At 42.2% G+C, this 9,611-nt stretch overlaps 1 long non-coding RNA gene across 1 annotated transcript; it reads right to left on the reverse strand.

Moving 5' to 3' along the window:
- Positions 1-1,398: 1,398 nt before the first annotated feature.
- On the reverse strand, positions 1,399-9,093 carry LOC147002465 (uncharacterized). Its single transcript, XR_015048728.1, has 5 exons — positions 8,949-9,093; positions 5,692-5,963; positions 4,872-5,011; positions 3,558-3,639; positions 1,399-2,104 (listed from the first exon to the last, which is right to left on the reverse strand). It is a non-coding gene; the product is annotated as an uncharacterized LOC147002465 (long non-coding RNA).
- Between the last annotated feature and the right edge of the window lie 518 nt (positions 9,094-9,611).

The following is a 9,611-nucleotide window of genomic DNA, read 5'->3' on the forward strand; positions in this document are numbered from 1 at the left end:
CCAGGCACCTGGTGTGCCCCTAGACTCTCCTTTCTCACCCAGTATCTCCCATTGGCAGCTACAGTCTGCCAGGTTTGTCTCCATAGCTTTTTATCTACACATTCCTTTCTTATTGTTTCTACCCCAAGCATTTGTCTCCCATGCTCTCCTCCACTTTTATCCACTCTCCTGATTTCTACAGTACGTGGTGTGTGTGAATGTGTGTGAGTGTATGTGTTCATGCGGAGGCCAGAGGAGGGTGTCAAGTGTGTGTTCTTTCTCACTCTCCACCAGTCCCTGGAATTTGTTCTAACTGTAGACAAGCTTGTTTATTTTGCCTTGCAGAAACTAGGCCACTCTGCAGTTAGCCTTTGTGTTATTTACCCACTTTCTTGCAGTCACTGAGGACGTTGGGAACATCATGGGACTTTCTCTCCTCTCTCTCACCATAATATTTCTCCTCTTTTATCACTTGCAATTTGAGGGCATACAGTTTTGAGAGTCAGTGTTTTTTTTTTCTCCCCAGCACCAGTGAGTGACACACATTTTAGTTTATGTTGTCAATCTCTCTGTCTCTGTCTCTCTCTGTCTCTGTTTCTCTCTCCCTCTCTCTCTCTCCCTCCCCCCCTCTCCTCTTCTCTCTCTATCTCCCTCCCTCCCTCTCTCTCTCCCCCCTCTCTCCCCTTCTCTTTCTCTCTCTACCCCCTTTTCTCTCCCTCTCTCTCCCTCTGTCTTTCTCTCTCCTCCCCTCTCTCTGTGTTGTTTTTAGTTTGGGATGGTGGGATAGACAGGGCATGGGAATAGTGACTGTGTCTGACACAATAGGAAACGAGACTATGAAAAAATAAATTTCTCTAAGAGTATATATTACATAAATAATGAAGCATTTACAGAAGGAACAAAACAGAGTCAGGATTCTGAAGACAAGTGAATGACATGGAAATAGAACATACTATTAAATGGACAATAGCTCTATGTAGTTTTGCAAATATTAACATGCATGTGCAAAGAAAAAAACTGGACAAGCATGCGGAAACCATGTGAGCTGTTTTCTCCAAGCAGTAGAGTTTTCATTTTTAATGTTCACCTATACAGAATAAAGTTCATCTTTAAGGAGAAAGGGGTCCGCATATTGTTTGGAAGTAAGGCATATCCTTACTTACAGCCACAGTCCTTTCTCGCAGGAGCAAGAATGTTGCAACACGGCTCTTAGCAATCAAGGATGTGGAAAGCAGTGGCCACACACTGTCCTCTTGTTTCTTTACTATTATTTTAAATCCTCAAGGGCAGCAATGCAAGAGAGTGCAATTGTTGTAAATATGGAGGTTGCAATTACCACAGCATTCTTTTTAAAAATGTTTTCAATTTAATAATTCATTCATTTGTACTCGTCCTTAATAATCAATCTTCATAGTCACATCTTTATTTCATTAACAATCATCTCAGACACACCTTCTGACAAGACTTTCAACATTATGACAAGAAACTATGCCTTCAGGAGCATGTTTATTGTGTTTGAGATGATACATCAGTGCTCTCTGAGCTACCAGGGTAGAAGGAAATCCTCTCATTAGAAACTGACAAAGGTAAAACATTTCACAACAGCATGAACCACATACTCAGAAATAGATCTGGGCTTAATACAAATGACATAATTCCTACTCATCTACAGATACTTTTATAACTTCATACAGATAAAGAATTAGACTAAAATGCACTGCAATATTTGGTAGACTTCAGGACCAGTATCCTTAGTGCATCGCAAAAATACGTTTTGATATTCCAAAGAAGCAAGACTTGCAAGTAGGCATTTTAAACATCACTAATCTACAGCTACAAAGTTCTACTCTGGGTAGCATTTACCTTCTGGGGGACTCTCCCGGTCTCCAGAGGATAAAGGCAAGGGTAGAGTCAGTATACATATGCACAGAAGTCCGTATTGTAAAGGCTATAAAGATCCGCAGCACAGTGGGAAGAGGCCTTCTGCTCCTTCACACTGCATACAAACGATGTGAATTATGTTGCATATCTCTTGGTCCACTGTCTGGCTATTCTGTCGTGTTCTGTTGGTCAAATACTGAGTGGCTATGTTTCCAACCAGAGGATCTGCAGGGTTGCCATATGTCTAAAAGGAACAAATAGAGAGGGAAAACTGAAATAGTCAAAGCAGGACTCCAGTTGTCTTCTAGACTATCCGGGCAGATGACTCCCTGACTGTTGGTATTGCAGTGATGGATTCTGGTACGAAAAAAAACCTTTGGTGGTTTAAATGGATAATCTGAAGGAAATGTGATATCCAGAAAAAACCCTACCCTCATATACAGAACCTGCTAGACCAAGTCTAGTTGACCTCCATTCATAAATGTTATCTCCTTTAGGCCTAGCACTGCAGTTAGGAGGAGGAACAAGGGTGATCTCAGCTAGCCCCTTCTGAATTCTTTTAGCACCAGTGGATAACTTAGTTTTGCTAGGGAGTTTGGTGTTTTCTCTCCTGCTGGGTGGCAGAAGGCTTTCTTTCTTCCTGTTCCTCAGGCTCTGGGGTGGCAGGGTCTCACTGGTCTGCATCTGAACTGCCACTGCTACACTGTGTCTACCACAACATTCTTATCGCAAAGACCTATTCATAACCGTGTTCAAGGTTGGCTACACACGCCCCATGTTGGATTGTAACCCCTGGGTATTTGTATGTTTATTACATGTGGTTGGAATGTAAGATATCTCCCATAGTCTTTTTTTTTTTAAAAGATTATTTTATTTTATGTATTTGAGTATACTGTAGCTGCACAGATGGTTGTGAGCCATCATGTGGTTGCTGGGAATTGAAGTCAGGACCCTGCTCACTCCAGCCCAAAGATTTATTTATTGTTATATGTAAGTGCACTATAGCTGTCTTCAGACACACCAGAAGAGGGCATCAGAGCTCATTACAGATGGTTGTGAACCACCATGTGGTTGCTGGGAGTTGAACTCAGGACCTTTGAAAGAGCAGTCAGTGCTCTTAACTGCTGAGGCATCTCTCCAGCTCCCTCCCTCATAGTCTTATGTGTTTGCCCTGTGCTAGTGGCACAGTTTGGCAAAGTTGTGGAACCTTTCAAGAGGGGATGGATCAGCAGGGGGGCATATCTTAGGGTTTATAGCCTGATCTCACTTCCTCTTCACCTGTTTCCAGATTCCAGACTCCTTCCTTATTCTGAACCTCATCCTCTCTGCCTGCTGGCACATCTGGCCTTCCAGTTTCCTGCAACTGTACGCCAAAAACAGTCCTGTCTTTCCTAAATTGCTTTTTAAAATTATAATTAAAACATTTTTGAGATAATAGAACATTCTCCATCTTCCCTTTCCTCCCTCCAAAACCTCCTCTTGATCGCTTTCAAATTCATGGTATTTTTTTAAACTGTTGATATACATTGCTAAATACATAAATACAATTAGCTCGGTCAGTGTAATGTTACTTGCATGAATATGTTTTCGAGGCTGACCATGTGGTACTGGGTAAGCAATTGGCATGCTCAGCTATTTAGTTGGCTGTAGTTTTTGTCTAGGGATGAAGCCTCTTGGGATTTCTGTCTTCATGTTACCTCATCTGTTGCTCTTTCTTGCTCAGGTCATGACTAGGCAGCCATGTTGATGAGACTTCATGGATGCAGCAGCTCTGAAATTCTAGCAGATACAATATCATGGCACACTCTACAGTCTCATGACAAACTTTACAGTCTCATGGCACATTATACAGTCTCATGGCACACCTACAATCTCATGGCACACTCTACAATCTCATGGCAAACTCTACAATCTCATGGCAAACTCTGCACTCTCCTGGCAAACTCACTGCTCCTCTGGGTCTTAACAATCTTTCTGCCTCATCTTTCTAAATGAACCCTGAGCCTTATGCAGGAGTTGTGCTGTAGATGTGTCCATTGGGACTGGGCTTCACAGCTCTCCATTTTGATTGGTTTGTGGTTTTCTGTAATGGTCTTTGCCACTCAAGTTGCTTTTGTCAGAGTATTTTTAACCACAAGAAGCAAGCAATAAAGTAATACACCAGGGAAGATCAAATACTGACTCTTTGTTGGGTATTTTGCCTACATACACTGTTAATAATAATGAAATTGAGTTTATATGAAAATCAGTTTCTGGGGGACAATGGAGAAGCAAAGAAGTGGAATCATTCTGTGTGCTCATGGTACCAGAAGCATGCAAAGTCCCTAAAGACATGACAGTCTGGGGACAGAGAGGGCAGATTTTTTTTTAACAATTTATTTATTTATTATATGTAAATACACTGTAGCTGTTTTCAGACACACCAGAAGAGGGCGTCAGATCTCACCATGAATGGTTGTGAGCTATCTCTCCAGCCCTTAGAGGGCAGATTTTAAGATGGTTGGTTATATATATATATTTTTCTCTACTATTACTTTGTGGAATTTTTAATTTTCTGTGTTATGGTTCATGTGGGTGTATACACACATGCATGTGCGCATACATACACATAGGTGTGTGCATGCATGTGTGTGACTATGAGAGGAAAATATCATGTGTCTTCTTTGATGTCTACTTTATTTTTTGACACAGAGTCTTTCACTGGGATTGGAGCTCTTCAATTGGGCTAGGTCGGCTGGCCAATAACCTTCAAAATCTACCTGTTTCTGCTTCCCCAAAGTAGGTTGTACAGACATAGACCACTTCTGGGTTTTTATGTGGTCACTGGGGGGATGAGGGGCAAACTCAGGTCCCCATTGTTTTGTGGCAAACACTTTATTTATTGAGCCATCTCCCTAGACCCATTTTGGGTGGAATTTTTGGCATATAAGCTTTGAAATACTTTAGAATGATGAATGAATTGTTAAGAGCAAGACGTGGGATTGCAGAGATTGTGCAGTGTTTGAGAGTACTTGCTGCTCTTCCAGAGGATTGGGGGTTCAATTCCCAGCACCTCCGAGGTGGCTCAGAACCATTTGTAACTCCAATTCCAGAGAAGTTGATGTCCTCTTTTGGTCTCTGCAGGCACTGCACAAACATAGTACACCGACACCTGCAGGCAAAACATTCATACACATAAAATAAAAGTAAATGCATCTAAAACATATTATTTAAAAGAGTAAATTCTAATGTATGCTACCAAAAGTTGGCTTTGTAGAGATTAGTTTTAGAAAACGGAGTTAAAAAAGAATCACACACACACACATAGAGCATGTGTGTGTGTATATGTGAAAACTATTTAAAATAGTTTATCTTCTGAGAATATGAAAGACAAAGTGGTAAACTACAGCTCTGCTCCCAGAATTCTAATGATCAGTATCCTGTGACCCTGACCTCACTTTAGACTGCTGGGCTCATGCTACTATCTGAAAAGTGAGACCTGAGTTAGGTAATTACTGAGTTCCCCACTGAGTCTGAAAATAAGCATTTTTTATACAGATCTGGAAGTTCCTGATAAAGTGGAGACATGGTACCTCTTTCATCATATTTATTTGTGATGAATAGGAGCAATAGAGAGTTATTGCTGCCTAATCTCGATTTTAATGCACTGCATATAGAGTTAGTTGAAAGCCGTTTCTCTTGGATTCATTTGAAGAATTTAGGAAGCACTTGCCACGTGAAAGTTGAAGGGAACCTTTGTCCGAGCTGCTCTGGGGGAGACTTGGACCAGGAATAAGCCTGCAGGGAAGAGAATCCAGACCCAAGGAGAGAGGGAGATGTCTGAAGTTTCACCTTCATGGAGATGGAGCCTCTGCAGGAAGTGAAGCTTGCTCATGGATGAGCTTTCCAGAAAGGGAGGCCAGCAAACTCCTGGTGCTGATGCAGAGGAAAGTGTACACCAGAGAGGATCTCAGGGCAGACACACCCTTGCCTTTCCAGGCCCGGAGTTTTACATTGCAATGCCGACACAGGACTTTGACAAGTGGCTGAATGCAGATACTGTGAGCTTGGTCTTCCTGGCAGAGTCTACACAACTGCTTTATTTTTGCTTCTTGTGGTGTCTCCTTAGACATAATGTAAAAGAAACTGGTTATTTGGGGGAATTCACAGTCAAGATGCAAACTAGGGCTATAGCGATGGCTCAGTGGTTATGAATAGTAGCTGCTCTTTCAGAGAACCTGAGGTCAATTTCCAGAACCCACACTGTAGCTCACAACTGTCTGTAATTCTAGTCCCAGGAGATAAATCCATCATGTCTGGCATTTTCAGATGCGAGACAGTTCCATGGTGTACAAATCAAACAAAAGAAATATATTTTTAAAAGACACATACAAATATGAGAAAGAACAGCAAAGATTAATATTCCACTAACTAAGGGATTCACTTGAGTCCAGAGCAGGGACTCTTATGTGGTGACCACAAAGGCCTTGCACACAGAAGATCCAGGGAAAGGGGACCTTGTTTTGACAGAAGACCGTACATTAGTGTGGGATTTGTTCATTCTCCTTTGCATTTAACATGAATGAAGAATAGGAAATAAAAGAAGCTAGCAAAGATAGTCAGTAGTAAGATGACTAAAACCATTTGAAAAAAGTAACTGACAAACAAAATATTCTCAAGAAACACGGTAGCACTTTTTTTCCCTAGGCGAAAAATAAGGGTTGGGACTGTAGCTCTGTTAGCCCAGTACTTGTCGAGCAACCTCCAGCATTACATAAAACTGGACATGGTGGCACATGGCTGTAATCCCAGAGTTTAGGAGGTAGAGACAGAAGGGTCAGAAGTTCAAGGTCATCCATAGGGACTTCAAGGCCAGCCTGAAGTGTGGGATAAGGAAAAGGAGAAGGTCACAGAACAGGACTAAGTATCTTCCAGCAGGCAAGATTTCAAATGAAATAGACCGACGTTAAAGTCAAGATCACAAGGCAGATGAGCATTCGTAAACTTTGAATGTGGGAACCTAGAATCAGTTGCAGCTCTCCCATTCTCTGAGACAAAAGCTTTTTCTATGCTTGTGATTCTGGCTGCGTACAGGAAAGCACAATGCAGCACGGGAAGCCATCACGAACGAACAAGCTCAGCTCTGCCTGGCCATAAATCAAATCCGTGTACCCTAAAGCGAGCAGCTTAAGCAAAATGTCAAGTACAGTTCTCCTGCATCCAAATGGAATAGATATTAAGAGATAAACACTCCTGATATAAAGAAAGGGTTGATTACGCATGAGAAATGGAGATGTCTGTGCCCCAGGAAGGGCATCGTGTTGAGACAAATGTATTGCTTTCCCCCAGATTTCAGTTATACCTGAGGTTGTGTTCTAGAGTAAATGTACAAATTCAATATACGTTAAACTTCAGCTTTAAAAGAAAAAAAAAGCTAGGACTGGTTTGGAGCATAACACGGACTGCCATTTTCCACCTTGAGTAAATAAAATTTTACATGAGACATGGCCAGTATTCCATGAATTGATTCAGGATTCAGGTGCATATTAGAGAAAAATAGGGTGGGCAAGGACTTGAGAAGATATTTTAAGAGGTTCTTTTTACTGTGTGAGAGAGAAAAAAAATGTCAAGGGACTGAAAATATGATTTGCTTCTCAACAGATTAATTTTTAATGCTGCTGGCCAATTATTCGAAGGCCAGGGCACAACACAGATTTCCTGGTTTGGGGAGGGGCGGGGTCTTCCTGTCTTTTCCTGCTTTGGGGTGTGTATGTGTGTGTGTGTGTGTGTGTGTGTGTATGTGTGTATGTGTGTGTGTGTGTGTGTATGTGTGTGTGTATGTGTGTATATGTGTGTATGTGTGTGTGTGTGTATCTTCCTGTCTTTAAGAGGAAGGGCCATAAAAGAGCAGATGACATTAATAAAGCAGTTATGTGTGCTTAGCAAATTTGGAAGGGATTTAGAAATCAATTGCACCAAAGAGAAACAAAATCGTGCAGAGACAATGAAAGCACTCCCAGCTGTGGCTCGGGAGGACGGCGCCCACACACATCGGCCACACTGCTCTCCTGACTTTTAAAAATCAACACCAGGATTTCATCATATTTCATGTTATGTCAAACTGGTTACATCCCCCCCAAATATTGACTTTAAACATTATTATAATACTTAAAAAAATATATATTTTTTTGCATGTGCTAGCCGGTGAACAAAGTACCATTGTGCATTAACCCAGGAGATCCCCAGGAGATTCTGAGACGGCCTTTAAACCATGACGTTATTTTCCTTTTCAAGGTTTTGGTCTTACTAACCTGGAGACTGAGGCTGTATTAGGCTACTGGCCCAAAGACAAGGGATGATTGTCCTATAGGTGGACGTTATTTGTACTTAACTCTAACACTCGGCTTTAGTTTGTTTGTTTTTAAGTGTTGATAAAGTGTACCTTATGTATATGAGTGTTTTATCTATGTGTGTGTGTTTGCACCATGTGTGTGCCTGGTATTTAAGAAAGCATCAGAAAGCTGAGTGGTGGTGGCGCACGCCTTTAATCCCAGCACTCGGGAGGCAGAGGCAGGCGGATTTCTGAGCTCGAGGCCATCCTGGTCTACAAAGTGAGTTCCAGGACAGCCAGGACTACACAGAGAAACCCTGTCTTGAAAAAACAAACAAAAAAAGCATCAGAAGAGAGTACTTGATCCTCAGGGGTTGGAGTTACATGGTAGCTGTTAGCTACCATGTAGGTGTTGGGAATTGAGCCAGGTCCTCTGGAAGAGCAGCCAGTGCTTGTAAGTACCCACCCATCTCTCTAGCACCCGAGTGTTAGTATTCTTCCTGGTAATAAAGAGCCACTTAGACATAAGAAATGTAACCGACCCCAGCAAAGTGTCAAAACTTCTTGTGATCCTGATTTTACCTCTCAGGAGATCAAACAGGCTTGCTCAAGACGGTTGCCACTGGGCTGATAGGAGCTTCTTGCTCAGAGCAGACAGCACTGTTCACTAGGGGGTTTCAACCTTCTCTGTACATCTCAGAGTTTTCACTCTTCAGCCTCTTTTATCCCTTGGTTTGGAAGGTTGAAGTTGTATTATGGTTGGTAGTTTGGAACACACCTTATAAAGCACTGTGTTATTCCCCTCACTCCTTAAGAGTCCTGATCCTGTCAAATCTGAAGCTGCTTCGGAATGTAACAGCATGGCCTGCATTTCAGAGTCCAGAGCATTGTCTTGTAGAACAGTTATTCAGCATCTACTAGCAAGATATGTGGTGGTCGTTAGGATACATGCAACAATAGCAACATGCTAAGTAGTAAGCTATTTAACGATAGCTCTTTAAATGAATGGGCGTTTGTAGGTAATGATAGAAATAGCACTGATCACAAACTGCATTCACTTACCTCTGGTGCCCCTGGGGAGATCATATGGCCCAGTGTCCTTTGCAGTCAACTGGTACCACCTTGTCCATGTGACCTGACTCTGGAGAGTGGTACCTGCTTTCTGCCACCCTCCCTCTCTCCTTACCTCCCTCCTTCATCTCTATCTCCTGAACACAGAGTAAGTAAAGAGAAAAGACTTCATGGACCCACAAATGTCCACATAGAAGACTCTCCCGTGTGCTAAGTCTCACCGTGATGTAACAGTTGGAAGCTGGAAGTTGTGCGCTATAACACCTCGTGTCCCACATATCTGCTACATGTGAGTGTCAGGTATGTATTTACCATCACACACACACACACACGCACACGCACACACTCTATTGCATAGGCCTCCCTTTGC

The sequence above is a fragment of the Mus caroli genome, unplaced genomic scaffold (assembly GCF_978045245.1).
Source record: "Mus caroli unplaced genomic scaffold, Mus_caroli_1 scaffold_10, whole genome shotgun sequence".
Taxonomy (NCBI): Eukaryota; Metazoa; Chordata; class Mammalia; order Rodentia; family Muridae; genus Mus; species Mus caroli.